This window comes from Lynx canadensis, chromosome B3 (genome assembly GCF_007474595.2).
Source record: "Lynx canadensis isolate LIC74 chromosome B3, mLynCan4.pri.v2, whole genome shotgun sequence".
Lineage (NCBI taxonomy): Eukaryota > Metazoa > Chordata > Mammalia > Carnivora > Felidae > Lynx > Lynx canadensis.
Window position 1 is genome coordinate 102,857,846 of NC_044308.2, and position 18,154 is coordinate 102,875,999.

Consider the following 18,154-nt stretch of genomic DNA (forward strand, 5'->3'; position numbering starts at 1 on the left):
TTATCCTCATCTTCGTTCTGGTACAGGATCTATGTGATTTTTTTTAATGACTTGGTAAAATAAAGTGACTAATGTTTTTACTGAGGTAAGATGCTGAATTGAAAATCAGATTATCACAATTTCTTTAAACTGGAAACTGAGTTTTACTTATGTGTGCTTATAGGGTAAAGAAATTCCCCTTTTTTTAATATTTATTCATTTTTTGAGAGTGAGTGAGTGAGTGGAGGAGGGGCAGAGAGAGGGAGACACAGAATCCAAAGCAGGCTCCAGGCTCTGAGCCATCCTCATAGAGCCCGATGCAGGGCTCAAACCCACAAACTGTGAGATCATGACCTGGGCTGAAGTTGGAATTTTAACTGACTGAGCCACCCAGGCGCCCCAAGAAATCCCAGTTTTTAACTCCTGAAGTGAGAGTCTGAATTGAAGATAGATAAACCTATCATTAACCTAACCATGTTATGAAATTTTATTGCTCTCAGGATAGGTTAGGTGTCCTGGAAAAGTTGAGCGGGTCACCATTTTGATTACAGGGGTAGCAGTCTATCTATCTCATTTTTATAGAACGATTGTCTTCTGACCTGTCTTGGCATAAAATCTCCTTTAAAATGCTATTTCAGGTCAGTTACCTCTAAAAGACTTTGTAGATAAACCCAGCTCATTATTTTAACCTGCCAGCAAAAATAATTACTCCTTAATCTTTTATCCTTGGTAAGCTGATCTCTCCATAGCATATAAACTTCTGCCACATTACCTCCCTTCTCCAAATTGGAAAATAACCTGCTTCCTGTTTCATTGGGAAACTCTTTCTCTCATGTTTTCAGCCTTACTCTGTTTACTGCACATGTTCCTTCTGCAGTCTTAAAAACCTGTTCTGATGTCTTATTTTAACCTCGTACTTCCTTCAGGATACCACCTTAATTTTGTTTGTTTGTTTAACAGATATTCTTAAACTATTCTCACAGTATGCACTTCTCTACTTGCTGTTAACAGCTTCCTCTAGTCTAGAATACCATTCCAGTGAAAACTTTTTTGCTGGGGTCATTAGTGATTTCCTAATTGCTAGATCTGATACAGGACTTTCTTTTAATACTGAAAGTATAAGAAAGTATAATAGTTTTCAGTATAAAGAACTGAAAATAGTTATGAAATATGCTAAATATGCTGGAGTCAGTCCATAGGCCTTTGTGTGATAGGGAAAGGGCTTCATTTTTGAGAGCCTAAAAAATTCCAAGAATACTTACTATCCTTGTCTTTCAACCTTGTCAGTGGCATCTCTCCGTCATCTCAGAGGTGTTCTTTAATATTTCTTTTTCTTCCCAAACACATGGTTTGCTCATATTAAGTCTTGTGAACCTGTTTCTACATTGGTCTTCATCATATTAAGTTTGAGACTAAATACTGATTAATGGTAGTATAACACTTTGATTTTTCAGATTTGTTTTCTCTGAGGTATGAAATTGTAGTAACTTTTAAAATATATCCTGGCAGTACAACTAAAACTGACTATTGTTTGGCAGGTAGCTCCCCTGAGTGCTAACTCTTATCAGCTAATGAACAGAAGTCCAGGTTTGACAAGTGAAAGGGTGGTTGAGCATCAGCAGTGCGTTGTGAAGGATAGGATGGATTGTATGAAGATCACCGTCCACCAGACACTTGAGAACTCTGTCGTCTATAGGTTCTACCCGGCATTGACAGTGATAACACTTCCCTACACAACCATTGGTTCCCACAGCTCTTCTTTGTGCCCTTTAAATGTTTATGTTACCAGGGGTGCCTGGGTCGCTCAGTCGGTTGAGCGTCCGACTTCAGGTTATGATCTCACGGTTCGTGAGTTCAAGCCCCTCCCTGTCAGGCTCTGTGCTGACAGCTCAGAGCCTGGAGCCTGCTTCAGATTCTGTCTCCCTTTCTCTGATCCTCCCCCACTCACATTCTGTCTCTCTCTCCCTCAAAATAAATGAACATTAAAAAAAATTTTTTTAAATGCTTATGTTACCCTCAGTGTTTTAACTTTAGTCATCATTTTTGCTCAGTGTTTTCTCCCTCTCGTTGAACTCTCTTAAAACTAGTACTTATGATGAGAAAAAAATCCAAACTACTACCTGATGATTAAATTGGAAGTTTAATTTGCTTAATCATCAAAATGTAGATAATAGATTAATATCTGATGTCAGGAAAATTACTTCTTTTTAGTATGTACCACAAGTACATATGAATTGTTCAGAATAATGCTGTACAGTTTTGATAAGGCAAAGACAGTGTTTGAAAGACAAAAATGAGAGAGGTGATGATATCTAGTAATTTAGTTTTCTAAATCCTAATATATGTTACTTAGCATGTAGGGGTAGGTATATTGATCTTACATACTTAATTTGTAAACCCTTAAGCCTTCTCTTCTCTTTTGGAAGTCTTCCTATCCATCTCCTATCCCTCCTCCCTCTCTCCCTCCCCAAAAGAGAAGATTATCATTCCTTCCCTTTTTCATGAGTTGAGGTCATTTTTTTCAGCTTTGAACTGGCAACACTAGTACTTTATAGTATACCTTTTTTTTTGTTACTTTTCAGATATCTATTTTTCTTTATGTTTCATATTTGCCTAGCTTCTCAGTATTCAAAGTGTGTATCTGACCATCTCGGAAGATTTTATTACTCCAGAGTCTTAGTCTGGGCTGCTATAACAAAAATCCCATAGACTGGGTGGCTTAAACAACATTTGTATTTGATGGTTCTGGGGGCTGCAGAGTCCAAGATCAAGGCTGCAGCAGATTCTGTGCCTGGTGAGACCTTCCTGGTTTAAAGACGGTCAACTTCCCACAGTGTCCTTGCATGGCAGAAGGGGCAAGAGAGCTTTCTTTGATCTCTTTTAGAAGGACACTAATCCCATTCATGATGGTGGAGTCTTCCAAAGGCCTCACTTCCAAATGCCATTGCATTGGGAGTTAGACTCTCAACATATAAATTTTGGGAGACACAAACATTCAGAACGTAACATTCAGGTCCTGTTACCTTGGAACCAGCGTATGGAATCCTGGGGAGGTAGGACGATAATTTTAAAAGCAGTCACTTTATGAGTGTGCTCCTAAGCATGAGCAGGCTTCTGACATGTGGTCATTCATTTAATCTTGACAACAACCTAGGACGGTAGATAGGTGGTATTATTATTATCATTATCATTATTGATTATTACCATTTTACAATGGACCCAAAGAGGTTCCTGTAATTTGCCCAAGGTCATGCAGCTGGTAACTGGGTGAGCTGGGATTTGAGTCGAGGTGATCTCTGCCCAGCACCTATGCTCTTAATCAGTACTTTTCTTCTCCTTTAATCCATGCATTCTGTGCTCTGACCCCTTTTGTTGCTGCTTTCTTTTCTCTTCATCTGGCTAATCCTTAGTTGCCAGCCTCTTCTTGCTCGTGTAGTCAATTCTGACTTTTTCCTAAAGTTGGTATTTGGTTTGTCGGTAGTGAATTGGAGAGGCTCTCGATGTTATCCAGAAAAAATTGAGGGGAAGTTTTGTGTATGTGTTTTGCATGTATGTTCATTCCCTACTCTTGTGTGACAAATAGATTTTTTTTTTATGATGTAGTTGTCTCTTGTTTCTGAAAGAAAGATGTTCTTTTATAGCAGTATTGAAGCATAAAGACTAGTGTTCCAGATAAAAGCTGGCATTTATTTCTACGTGTTACACTGGCTATCACAGTGCTCAGGTTTTCATTTTCTGTGATATGTTTGCGTAGCACTTAATAGTATCCTGTACCAGTGGGCTAGGTAGACTTTCTGATCCCCTACTAATCTTGTTTTCAATTAGAGAACATGATAACCAGTGAGAACTTTGCTTTTTAACTTTCTAATTCTTTTCCCCTCAACTTTTTATTTTGAAAAAGTTCACACATAAAGAAAAGCTGAGGGGCGCTTGGGTGACTCAGTCAGTTAAGCGTCTGGCTCTTGATTTCGGCTCAGGTCATGATCTTACACTTCGTGAGTTTGAGCCCCACATTGGGGCTCTGTGCTGACAGCGTGGAGCCTGCTTGGTATTCTCTCTCTCCCTCTCTCTCTGCTTGTCCCCTGCTCACGCTCGCTGTCTCAATATAAATAAACTTAAAAAGAAAAGCTGAAAGAATGGTGCAACACTCATACATCCTTCACCTGCTTGATCTCTTTATGTGTATACATGTATTTTGTTGATGTCAAACCATTTGAAAGTAACTTACAGATACCATGACATTTTATCCCAAAGCACTTCAATATGTATCTCTGAAGAACATAGTCATTCTCTTATAAATCCACAGTAGTATCATTATCACATCCAAAAAAACAAAAAAAAAAACCAAGAAACAAAAAAAATCCCTCAAAAAAGCAGTAGTTCTATAAAATCATCCAGTATTAAAACCATATATTCAAATTTTTTCAATTTTACCACAGATACCTTTTTAGCTGTTTTTCGCAAACCAGTCACAATTGTATGTGTTGTGTTTGGATAAGTCTTTTTAGTCTCTATAATGGCTTTTAAAGTTTCACTTCTTATAGTCATTTTATCTGACTTGGAAAGCTTCACATGACCTCAGAAAATCTCAGCCTGAAACTTTGTTCATTCATGGGGGAGAGTTGTAAATTCCAGTGCGCCTCACCTTATTAGCTTTATATTTTCTTGAGTAAAACTAATAAAAATGGATTCCCGGTGTTGTTCTTTTAAAAGTTTCCTAATAGTACTTTCTTTCTTTCTTTTTTTAAAATATACTTTATTGTCAAATTGGCTTCCATACACTACCCAATGCTCATCCCAACAGTGCCCTCCTCAATGCCCATCACCCACTCCCCCTACCCCCCGCCCCGTCAACCTTCAGTTTGTTCTCTGTATTTAAGAGTCTCTTATGGTTTGCCTCCCTCCCTCTCTCCCTGTTTGTAACTTTGTTTTTGCCCTTCCCCTCCCCCATGGTCTTCTGTTAAGTTTCTCAAGATCCACACATGAGTGAAAGCATACCGTATCTGTTCCTAATAGTACTTGCAAATCCCTACATTATTCTCAGTTTGGTCTGAGGTTTTCACTCATATATTTTTAAATCCACCTCATAAGCTTCTGAATTCTGAGATTTTTTTCTTGTTTTCGATTACCATTAGTATAGTTGCTTTGATCCTGGTCAAAAGAGCAGGCTAGATCAAATAGAGTATATATTTTTGATGTTTGACAAATGTCTTCTGATTGCCTTTTGTTTCTTGTCTTAAAATGAATTTCTTCTTTCTGATCTTTTACAGAGTGAAGCAACTGGGAAGCTGTTCATTCAAGGATAACAGAAGGCATTGTATTATATTTTGCCAAATTAAAGCCTTATTTATGTTTTCACCCTTTCTACTTTGTCAGAAACACTGAACAGAGTTTTGTCTTTTCTAATCCTTGTTAGACTACTGATTTAAAGAGAGAAAAAAAAAAGCCAACTCTGTAGACACCTTCAGAGTTTAGTTTTATAATAAAAACTGTTTGAATAATTAGACCTTTACATTCCTGAAGATAAAATAAACATGTAATCTTTTATCTTATTTTGCTCAATAAAATTGTTCAGAAGATCAAAAGTGGTAAAGACAATATAAAATTTAACATTTTAATACTGATGTTGTACACTGTTTTACTTAACATTTTGGGGAGTAACTGCCTCTGACTTCAAGAAAACACTTTTTTGTTGCTAATGTAATCCGTTTTTTGTAATGGCGTCAGCAAATAAAGGGATGCTTATTATTCAGACTTGCTCCAATTTTCATTGCGCTGTAACAGATCTCATTAGTCCTACAGATTGGCGTGATTTAGAATACAGTTATTAACTGCAGCTTTTGGACAGGAAAGATAGGTGTTACTGTTCATACACCTTCTCTGAGGGGAGTTCTGGGTCTTCTCTGTGGCTGTGTGCAGTGTAAACTGTGTCCGGCAGTGCATGGGAAGGAGGAGGCACAAGAATACAGCTCTCAAACTCACCACTGCAGCTTCAGGTGGGAGAGCTCTCCTTTTACACTTCCTGTTACTTTCTTAACTAAGTTTTAGTTTCCGTCTTGTCAGGCACATGTTACGTAGTTTGCATGTATTATTTTTTGTTGAAGAGAGTTTTAATTCATTAAATAATTTTATGAAAGCACTGGACCCTACAGATGCTAAATAACCACTGAAAGATCTCTTGTGCCATTGAGGGTTTTTTTGTTTTGGTTTTTTGATTTTGGGTTTTTTTTCTTTTTTTCTTTTTTTCTTTTTTTCTTTTTTTCTTTTTTCCTCCCTCCCTCCCTCCCTCCCTTCCTTCCTTTCTGCCATCGAGTATTAAAGTGCCTGTTAGGCCATACTATGGCCTCCTTGCTTTTTCAGTAATGCTTCTACCTAAAACTCTCTTCTCTTGGATATGTCTTGGCTTCTTCATCTTGAAATCTGTTTGAATGTCACCTTTTTCATCAGGTCTTTCTTGACCTTCCAGTATCCCCCTTGCCTCCCTATCCACCTACCTACTTTTGTCTATGATGTTTATAAACTCCAATGTATACTTGGTCACACCTCTTCCTTCCACCAGAAAGTAGCTCCATGAGGACAGGAATCTTCTCTTCTGTTCTTTGCTTTTTCCCCAGTCCTGGGAAAGTGCCTGGCACTTATTTGTGCTCAGGTAATGAAATGAATGAATGGATGAAATTCGTTTTTATAGTTTGAGGCTTATCTAAAGTGGTGCCTTCTAACCTTTTCACATCACACCATGCACACCAAGTAGTATTTCTAAATTATGTAGAAATAAACTGGAGAGGTTGCTCATGGCCAGTGATGACTGGCCTGAGGACTTGGACCTAGCTGCTTTCAGCAAACGCCTGGAAAATTGATCTGAAGGCCAGATACCATATCATCATCATCACCATCATCTCTCTCTCAATCTTTTTCCTCTGCCGTTGTCTATAAGGATAGCTATGTCCCTGCCATCTGAAAAAAGCAAACAAATCCCGCCTTTCTTACAACCTCTTGCTCCTCTCCTTTCAGAGCTTAGTTTCTCCAAAGGAATTTGTAATTGTACTATTTTTCAACCTCCTCGTATATTTGAATGTTTGAAAAAATAATTGCAAGAGACTAAGGATTCAGTCCAATCTCATTAATTTGTGTCCCCTCCTTCAGGATCCTAAGCAAGTATGCATTCATTTTTTTGCATCTGAAATGGCAGGAAGTTCACAACATTGCCTGTTTATGATTTGGGACAGTTTTATAATTGTCTCTTCTGTCCTCCACTGTCCGCCTTTCCCCAGTGTGTTATAAGCAGATTGCCCAGAGAAGAAAGGAGCATCGAGAGAGAGTCCTATGTCCTCCGTCTCTAGTGACTCCCTTTGCCACTGTTGCAGCCAACTGAGGCCGGAAGCCCTAAGAAATTTCCTCAGGTTGAAGAGAGCCTACAGGAAGGGGAGAATGACCACTGCACAATGTGAACAAAATCATGCATGGTAAAAGATCCATTTGAAGAGCGAGATAAACTCATGGATTTTAGTGTAACAGTACAAAAAGCTCACTCATTGGGTTTCAGACTCCACTTTGCAATTAATCTTTAAGAAGTTACAACATGTAGAGTTGTGCTATTGTGTCAGAGAATATCCACGCTGTCTGAATGACTGCTCCTGTTTTCCAGTGAGGCCAGATTTCCTTTGTATGCTCCAACCCAGACAGCATACCACAGCAGACTGCATGCAGAAGCAGGTGTCTTTTATTAAGCCGGATAGTAAGGAAATTTGCAAACATGTAATGCCAGTTTTCTCACCATTGTTTTGGTTGGTTGGTTTTGGAAAATGAAGTTACATTTCACAAAAGCATGTTCATTATGTTATTTTAAAATAGGAAATAAACATCTACATTTTTCTTGGTTTCAATTTCTAATACGTTGAATATTCTAGAAATACCAAAACCAAACGCTTTTGAAAGTGTAAAGGAATTCTGAGACCAAACATCTTAGAGCTACTGGTCTTTAGCGTGTTGTTTTGTCCAGCACTTTTTAATTGTACTGAGCAATTCTGTCAGCACTTTTGTGGTTGTAGTTTGTTTTATACTTAATCCATTTATTAATTTAAAATGATAAAAACGTTTTCAATCTTTGGCTTATTTTCTGCTCTGCCAACTTCTTGTTTTTAAAATTTATTTTCAATTTTCTTGTCATTTTATTTTTTATTTTTTTATTTTTTTTAAATGTTTATTTATTTTTGAGACAGAGACAGAGCATGAACGGGGGAGGAGCAGAGAGAGAGAGAGGGAGACACAGAATCTGAAGCAGGCTCCTGGCTCTGAACTGTCAGCACAGAGCCCAACGCGGGGCTCGAACTCACAGACCATGAGATCGTGACCTGGGCCGAAGTCGGACGCTTAACCGACTGAGCCACTCAGGCGCCCCTCTTCTTGTCATTTTAGATTGTAAGTTCTCTGTTACTACTTTATACCCCACAGATTTTGATATGTAGGGATTTTTTTGTCTTTCAGTTCTTAATTTTATTTATTTTTTTACATTTTATTTATTTTTGAGAGAGAGCACACGTGGGGGAGGGGCAGACAGAGAGAGAGAGAGAGAGAGAGAGAGAGAGGAGAGGGAGAGGGAGACACAGAATCTGAAGCAGACTTCAGGCTCTGAGCTGTCAGCACAGAGCCCAACATGGGGCTCAAACTCACAAACTGTGAGATCATGACCTGAGCCGAAGTCGGACGCTTAACCGACTGAGCCACACAGGGGCCCCCAGTTCTTAATTTTTAAAAAATCGTAAGTATTTCAGACATACAGAAAATCATGGAAAAAACCTGTGGAGAAAATCATGGAAAAAACAATGGAGAAAAACCTGTGTATCCCCTCAGTATAAAATATTAACATTCTCTTCTATTTGCATTTAAAAAAAAATAAGGTACAGTTTAAATATCTTGTATACCCCTCCCTGGTCCCATTTCCCTCCCTCTCCAGAGGTAGCCAAAGGTGATGTTTATCATTTAATTGCACATTGTTATACAATTAACACCCATGTATCCAGAAACAATATGTTTTGCACATTTTTAAATTTTATATAAATTATTCTATTTGCTTTACTTGTTCAATATTAGCTTTAAAATTTATACATGGAGCTTTTCTTCATTTTTATAGATATCCCACAATTTATTTGTGTATTCCTCTAAGGGACATCTAAAATATCACTACATTAAGAAAATTTTATCTAACTTCGATTTCCTTTATGCCAAGAGATATTTTTTTTTTTTAGTGTTTTTCACATCCTAGATTTTTAAAGTATTGTGTCTTAGTATTATATTTGAGTCTGTGAACATAACCTGTATGACACCAATTTCCTGAATTTGTGAAGACTTTAGAAGAAAGAAAAACTGTAAGCCAAAAAATAAAATTATTTAGTTTTGGTTTAGAGTAAAAGAGGTTATCAGCAAGAATGTTAAGCTTTGGCAGGAAATGATTTCATTATGTGAAGTCATTTGAAATCTCAAATTACCAGGCTCATTCTTATCCTCTTCAGTTAGAAAATAAGAATTGGGTAGTAGTTATTTTCTGGTGATCCCAGGAACACAGGAAACAGTCAAAGAGGTGGGGGAAGGTCTTATTTACATTTACATTTATGCGTTCTCTTGCTATGAAGAATCCAGAAGTTATGACTTTTTTAGTTCAGAGCAGGTTCTTCCTGAACTATTCCAGAGTTCTTGGGATTTCATTCAATGCCAAAATATAAAGTTTCTGTTTTTCTACTCAATGTACTATTCATTTCAAAATCAATAAAATACGGTATTCTAATCCATAGACCATAGTTGTGGGAAATGGAAATTCACTTACGTTGATGAATTGTGTTGACTTGTGCAGGCTTTTCGGCCCTGGGCATCTAGTTTTTCTTGTTCGCTGTGCAAGTAGTAAAAAGATGTGGCTATAGTAAATTCTAACCCAAATACAATAATGCGTTTTCTTCAGTTGCTTTGTTGCCAATGGCCAATATTTGTAAATATTCCAAGCAACTGAAAAGAATGGATATTTTCTTTAAGTTATTTTTATTATTATTATTTGTATTTTTAGAGAGAGAGTGCAGGGGAGAGGGGCAGAGGCAGAGAGAGAATCCCAAGTAGGCTCCACACTCAGTGCAGAGCCCGACACGGGCCTCCCTCCCATAACCCTGGTATCATGTGAGCCAAAATCAATAGTAGGATGCTCAACTGACAGAGCCACCCAGGCGCCCCAACAATGGATATTTTCTATTTGTTACATTCAAATTTGTTAAGGGATACATTCCTACCATGTTTCTGGTTTATTAGGTCTTAGATGGGGTCAAGAATTTGCAATTTAGAGAGTTCCACGTGATGCTAATGTGGGTTTGGGAACAACACTTTGAAAATCATGCAGTATGGTTTTCAATTTCCTTCTTTTGCAGTTTCTTGGCAGTTTCTTGTGAAATGACAGTTCTCGTTTTCAAACATTGCTAAGGATTTGCTATTTATTTTTATATCATTTCTATAATTTCTACAAATTTGGGGAGGGGGAAAGAGATTGTAGCATGTCGATCTACTATTTGGAAAACGCTTCTCCCAAAGCCTAAAAAAGGTAAAGTGTTAATTGGTGGTTTTCTTGGTGTTCTTGGTGTTACTTGATATTTCCTGGTTATGCCACACAGGTATTTTTTTTTAAAAAACAAGTTTACCTTAAGCCTTTTTCCTTGTTGGTGAATTTCTTTATCCCCCTATTCCAAGCCTGAATATGCATGAATGTTATTCTCCCTCTGACTAATGTTAGAATTTTTATCTCCTTAGGAATAATCAGATGGAATAATTTTTTTTTCCTCTTGATACCAAGGACATGATTTAGGCAACCAACAATGTGAGGATGGTATAGAAACTCAGATATATAAGACTCTTAAAGAATCTTTGCCTTGATATCCTCTTGGGGACAGTCTGTACAGACTTGGTTTTCTGTCAGGTGAACATGTCCAATCAGATGGAACAGGTGTTTCTAACAAACTTTTTGACTGTAACTTGATACCTATTTTGAATAAACTAATTTCATTTCCTACCATACTTGCATAGAAGGTACAAAACTTTCTCATATGTTCTCAACTGGTTTTCATGCTATGAGTGGCCCTAACAGACAGCGGGCCCTGAGCTCTCTTACAGCGGCGTTAGGAAATGACTGCAAGCACTCCTCGCCGCGATTTTCTGTCGTCTGCACCCTGTAGATGTCCCTGCTTATCCAGCGACTGTAGACCAGCTCTGGCCCAGGGCCACCCAGTGGACTTCTGTGCCCTCACTGGGCCACAACAACACCTTCTGTGAGGCTTGAACTCCAACCCTTCCCTCCAAGCTGTCCTTCAATATGAACTCTCCCTCAGCCCCCAGGTGATGTTTAGAGTTACTTTTACTCTGTTACAGGTCATCCTCTGGCATAATGAATAATTCTTTATATTAAACTTGACCTGTTCAAATTCTGTGGGGTTTTGTCTCCTGATTTGACCTTAACTGATACACCTGCCAAACCTCCTGTCCCAGATTCTCATCCTCACACTGCCGTGTGTTTTCTTACCACTGACCCAGTCTCTCTCCTTGCTTTGTTCTCACCTCAGCCTTTGTACTTCTCCCTTAGAAAAGAGATGCCCTCATCCATTCTTTAAAAACAAAACAAAAAACCCCTCGCTTGAATCTCATGCTGTCTAGAAATACTGCCTCTCCTCTTTGCTGCCAACCATACACCTCCAAGTCCCTCGTCCCCATTTGTTGAAAGTTGGCATCCACTTTATGGCCTTCTTTCCAGTACAAGCTCCACAACTATCATTAGTGATTTGGACTTCTACATGGGTCCCCTTGCTCAGCAGTCTAGGCTTCAGTTTCTCCGCTTTGACTTACAGAGTTTACTATGGCTGCTGTAACAAATCACCGTGAACTTAGTGGCTTAAAACAATACGTACTTCCTCACAGTTCAGAGGCTGGAAGCCCAAAATGAGTTTCACGGACTAAACGTGTCAGCAGGGTTCGTCCCTTCTGTAGGCTCTTGAGGAGAATCTGTTCCCTTGCCTTTTCTGGCTTTGGAAGGCCTCCCGCATTCCTTGGCTGGGGAGCAGCCCTTGCTTGTGTCATTCTGAACACTTGCTCCTGTTGTCACATCTAATTCTGCTCTTCTTGCCTTCCTCTGGTAGAGACCCTTGTGATTATATTGAAGACTCACCTGGATAATCCAGGATAATCTACCCATCTCAAAATCCTTGATTATAGCTGAAAGACCCCATTGCTATGTAACATAGTTAGAGGTTCTGCGGAATTCGGATGTGGCTGTGTTTGGGTAGGGGGGCGTTATTCAAACTAGTGCAACTCCAAAGACCTTCATTTCTTTCCTTGAACCTTGTAATTATTCTCCAAAGACCTTCATTTCTTCAACACCTGTAACCACACCTTGAACCTTGTAATTATTCTCCAACACTGTATTGTCTGATACAATCTCACATCATTCTTAACGCCACCGTTCCTGTCATTTGCTCTCATGGAGGCTTTAGCCCCTCGATAACCTTTTCAAAAAAAGTCATAATGCCTGCTCATATTATCCCTTGCTCGATGGTCCAACATATCTACAGCTCTTTTGTGATATATTTAGTTCCATGACCCCCTCATCCCTCACACATCCTGGCAGAGAGCTCCAAACCTGTATATTACAGTGGAAGCTATGTGTGAAGTGGGGTGAGATACTGAAAATGGAATATGGGGGGAAAGGACGCTGATGCTCTTAATTCCCACATCCACTCTGGTGGCATAAAAGGGTTCAAAGTTAGAACAAGTTGAGAGGGAATTTTTCAGAGATTGCTTTTATCGGGCCGTGAGTCCCATTTCCACCAAGGGGGAGAAATAGGTGGTGGGTGGCAGGGAGAATCATTCATCTCCAGTCAAGAGGGAAGGCTTTCAATGGGACCATCTCGAGAACTTGTAACGAAGGCATCTTCTGCATTTGGAAAACAATGGACTGGCGAACGACTCATGGAAAATCCAAAGGCCAAAAGATGGTCACTTGGATAGCAGGTTAGGGGAGAGTTGGCTATGCTGGATGGCCTGCATTACCCAAATTTTTCAGAATGAAAGATATGTGGATACCCACCATGGACCGGACAGGAGGCACAGGAGGGAGAAAGCCAATGGGACTGTATTGGGTTCTGTCCAGAAGGACCATCTGGAGGAGGAAAAGACCCCAGCAGACAAAAGCCAAAGGTACCAGCAGATGCCTAGTAGTTGAAGAAGTAAGCAGCAAGTCGGAATTGAGATGCTCTTGCCCTCAGGGAAGTGGAGGTGAGAGGTCTCTGTGGCTAAGAATGCAGGATCAGGGTTGATGGAGCCACACCAAAGAGTTCAGATCCCAGAGTCAGTGCTTGGAGGACAGCTATGCAGAAGCATACTGTGGGGGAGAGAAATAATCTAACTTTAGCTGCTGGGGCTTATCTGTTGCCACAGCATGTTACAGCCTTTTGGTGTGGTCCCACATACAGCACAGCCATTTACCCCAGAGTCATGGTGAGGAAAGTGAGATGCCACGTGTACAGCGCCTGGCACATGTTGAGCCCTGGGTAATGTTATTCTTCCTCCCTCCATGGTGAACTAGATGAGCCTCATACGGTAAACACTTGCAAGAGACTGGCACATGTACTGAAGTATGTCTATGGCAGGGGCATTGGGCCCTTACTGCCAGGAAGCCAATTTAGATCCTTTGGGCACCATCTCTCAGCCTAATTTATCGGTTTGTCTTTCTAATTTTGGTTCCAGTATTCGGATTATCTACAGATCTCAACAGAAAGTGGCTTCTTGGTATTGGGCCATATCAAGGTTAAGCACATTCCTTTTTGGTTTCACTTCTAGGGTATTTTTTCTTCGCTTACTTGTTTTCTTTTCTTTTTCTTTTTTTTTGGCTTGGAATAAAGGCACTTCCCTATAAATATGGGTATACTACAATGTGTTTATGGCAGATGTGTGACTTTTATTCATTCAGTAAGTTTTTATTGTAAGTCTTCTAGAAGTCAGGCAGAAGTTCTGGGGCTGGGACATAGCAGAGAACAAGAGACATGGTGGTGTCTTCACAGAATTCAGGGGGCCCCAGGGAGTTACAAATCATGGAAACTCCAGTGGGAAGGCCATGAGCCAGGTCAGGGCTGGTTCCTAGGAGACACAACTATCTAAACTTTGGCCTAAAGTGGGAGGCACAAAGAAGGGAATGTAGGGTGGGGAGTGATGGAGTGGGAGGAGATGGTGGAGCAGGAGGTACAGGAGATAGGAAAGGATAATGTTAGGTATGTTTCCACCTTCATCTAAATAATTCTCTCCCATGCTTGAGCAGGTACATGACAGTGATGACAATTCTGTGCCTAATGTTTTACTCTCAAAGCATTTCTGAATGAGAACCAGCACATCAATCATGGCACTCATTTATGGATTGTGAATTAGGAATCAAGACTCATCTTAAGCATACCTTAGTTTGTTTGGGCTCCTATAACAAAATGCCATGCTTATAAAACAAATTTATTTCTCACAGTTCTGGAGGTTGGAAGTCTGAGATCAGGGTGCCAGCGTGGTGGAGTGAGTGCTGGCTTCCAGGTCATAGATTTCTCATTCTGTTCCCACATGGTGGGAGGGGCAAGGGAGCTCTCTTGGGCCTCTTTCATAAAGGCACTAATCCTATTCACGAGTGCTCCTTCCTCATAACCTAGTCACCTCCCAAAGGTCCCACCTCCTAATACCATCCCCTGGGGATGAGATTTCAACATATGAATTTTGGAAGGTTACATTCAGACCATAGCAAGCATGATACCTGCTTTGAAACTTTCCTGACCTGTCCCCCCAACAGCCACACCCAACCTCCCTCTCCTTTGCTGCCTCCCACTTTTCAGGGGCTGAAACGCCAAATACTTTCCCAGGTTCCTTTTCAGGTAAGGGTGGTGATGTAACCCAGATCTGGGCTGGGAACCCTAAGTAGAAGTCTACAGGAGGGGCTTCTGGAAATGCAAAATCTCTCTTGGTTGAAAAAGAAGAAGAAAAGAATACGTGAGCTGATCTAGCCCCTTTGCCTTTTCCCTTTTTCCTGCCTTGAACACAGACACAATGGCCGGAGATGCAGCAGCCATCTTGTGGCATGAAGGACAAACCAAAGAAGTTGCAGAAGAATAAACCCCCAAATCTTTGAAACTCTGAGACACCCTTGTGATTTCTCACCTCCAGACTTCTGAGCATGTTTAAAAAAAAAACAAAATCCTGGGGCGCCTGGGTGGCGCAGTCGGTTAAGCGTCCGACTTCAGCCAGGTCACGATCTCGCGGTCCGTGAGTTCGAGCCCCGCGTCAGGCTCTGGGCTGATGGCTCAGAGCCTGGAGCCTGTTTCCGATTCTGTGTCTCCCTCTCTCTCTGCCCCTCCCCCGTTCATGCTCTGTCTCTCTCTGTCCCAAAAATAAATAAACGTTGAAAAAAAAAAATTAAAAAAAAAAAAATCCTAAAAACTGTGTTTAAGCCACTACAGTGGTTTGCAGTGCAAACCAATCCTAATGGTTATACATTGCTGGGCAGAATCTGGTGGTCCTTTGATTTTCTGCCTTACATGTTGCACAGTCTTCCATTACATTATCACTAAGTATTATTTTTGGTTTGTCTGTCTGACTTTCCCAATGCTAAGAGTTCTTTGGGGTTAGGGACTATTACCATTTTGGTGACCCCAGAGCTACTCAGTGTCTGGCACATAATAGCAGCTTAGTAATATTTTGTTAAATGAGCGAAGGACTGAATGAATAATGTGGTCATGTGGAGGATGGTGTGGGGAAGGAGACATTAGTGGCAGTGAGGTCAGTGAAGAGGTTGCAGCAGTAAGAATCCAGGCAAGAGGCAGTGAGACCATGAGCTAAAGCAGGAGCATGCAGATGAGAAAAAGGATGGATTCAGGGGTTATCTAGGAAGCACAAGGGACAGGACCTGGTAAGGGCTTGGGGAAGTGAGGGGGGAAGAGGAAGAGCTCTAAGATGGCCGAGAGCCCTTTAATGCATGGCGGGTTTGGGTGTCCTCCAGTTCTGTGGTCTTGGGTTGCTCAGACATATAGGTACCTTAGTCACCTCCTCTGAAAACTAGGGATAACAGTAACGCACACTTAAGTTTGTTGGAGGAGGCAAATGACTTACTTAGCACCTGTAAACTGCTTATAACAGTGCCTGACACATTGTGTTTGATGCATGTTATCAGTTGTCACCACCATCATCATCGATATTGGGGTAGGAGAGCGGGAAACCAGGCAGGTTGTTGAAAGAGAGGAGGGTGAAGGGGAGTTCAGGAGGAATGGGAAGGAGGACCCAAGCAGCTAGCAGAGTGACTTTAGAAGGCTCAACAGCTTCTCGGGTCTCGTCCCCTGGAAAGAAAGACTTTATTTAAAGTGGGACTGAAAGTCATTTAATGAGCTCAAGAGAAATGGGATTAGGTGCAGCCTGCTTTTATTCAAGACTTGTGTCAACTGGTTATGCTGCTTTGATTTTTGTTTTAAACATGTCCCAGGAAGGGGGTTGGGGTAAGAAATGAAGAGTTGAGGATGCTCACTTTTAATGGTGAAGCATTGTAAGCTATTCTTGGCCACAGTAGCAATCTCAGGAGGGTTGTGCCTAACAGATTTCTGAAACGATTAATGAAACCTAAGAGCAAGAATAACCTAAGAGGCACCATGTAAGGGCCATTAGCCTCGAGGCAGTGGAGGACCCTGCACGATCAGGCAGGGTGAAATGGCAGGGCAATAACCACGCTCTCTCATTCCTGCAACCAGAGGCCTTTGACTAGGTTACATGGGAACAATGACAAATTTCCACTTACCGAATGCCTAAGAGGGTCCGGTATTTTACACATAACTTTAATTTCTTGACTTCTCTGCGAGAGTTGTTATTACGATGCCCATTTTAAGAATGAGAAAACTGAGGACTGAAGAGGTTAAATACCATTTCCAAAATCCACCAACCAGGAAGAGGTAGAGCCAGGATTCAAAACAGGTCTGGCCAAGATTTGGCTGTTTCCCTTTCACTGTGTTGTAGCTCATGACACCGCTGCTCGGGAATTTTATAGGCAGAGTTCTTGCCAGGGGGTGCTTTTCAGCTCATACTCTATCTGGAAGTTTACTTCCAGGAAGAACAGAGTATAAACGCTCTATCATGTCTGAATCATGGGCAACACATGTGAATAGAATACTTCAGTTCAACCTAACAGACATCTGTTGTGTGCAAATAGATGGTTTCTGATTCCCAAGTGGCCCTGGCCTCTGGGGAGTGGGTCTGCAGAGTGGGTGTTCAGCTTATTAAAGTTCCATTGGCCCTTGGTGTGGGTTTGCAGGGCCGACCTGAAGCTCTGAAGGAGTTGAGACCATGATGGAATTTCCTGCTTGCCCCTTTAGGGACTGGAGTATGAGATCACTAGCCTCGCTGCAGAGATACATGTATGGGCTTGATTGTGTGTGGCTGATGTCTTGCATCCCAGCGTGTGAGTTTTGTAGGGTATCTTCCTACTGTGCTGTAAAAGAATTCTGGTCCTCCACACCATGGAGGTGGCAAGGGTGGTGTTTTCTTTAGAAGGAGGTATCAGGATAAAAACATTTCTGTAGTCCCTGATTTCACTTTTTTCTTTCTCCCCAGCTTGTTATCTCATAAGACCTCAAAGGGACCTGGTGGAGTCTTGACCCCACCATGGAGCAGAGACAGAGGGTAATGCTCATTAGAAGGGCTGCCTGGGTGACATCTGTGGTGTCAAAGGTGTTTGCTCAGGAACAAAGTGCTCTTCATCCTGAACATCTGCTCAGTCTGGGTGCTGGACCTATTTTTGGTAGCCAAGTACAGGAATTACTTTGCACCATCCCCAATAGATCTCATGAGCCTGTAATTGCTCTAAACCTTTATGGACTTTGTGTGTGTGTGTGTGTGTGTGTGTGTGTGTGTGTGCGCATGCATGCGCACGCACGCACTTTATTAAGCTTGCTTAGATAATAAGTCTGATTTAGAGTCTTAAAGAGCTCCCTACAGATTTTTCTGCCCCTCCTCATGACTACTTGTTCCTCTTTTTCCACCAGGGTATGAAGTCTTTGAGGAAGAGAATCCATTCTGAACAAAGCGTGATCTGAACATGGTTGTGCTCAGAAACTTGGGTGCCTGGGGGGTGGACAGAGAAACTCTCATA

At 40.9% G+C, this 18,154-nt stretch overlaps 1 protein-coding gene across 6 annotated transcripts in view; it reads left to right on the forward strand.

The window, feature by feature from the left end:
• KTN1 (kinectin 1) overlaps positions 1 to 5,733 on the forward strand; it is a 114,220-nt gene extending 108,487 nt beyond the window's left edge. For all 6 annotated transcript variants that reach the window (XM_030319172.2, XM_030319174.2, XM_030319176.2 and 3 more), the window contains one exon: positions 5,250 to 5,733. The gene's annotated coding sequence lies outside the window, so the exon portion shown is untranslated. The remainder of the gene's footprint in view (positions 1 to 5,249) is intronic.
• Positions 5,734 to 18,154: the final 12,421 nt, after the last annotated feature.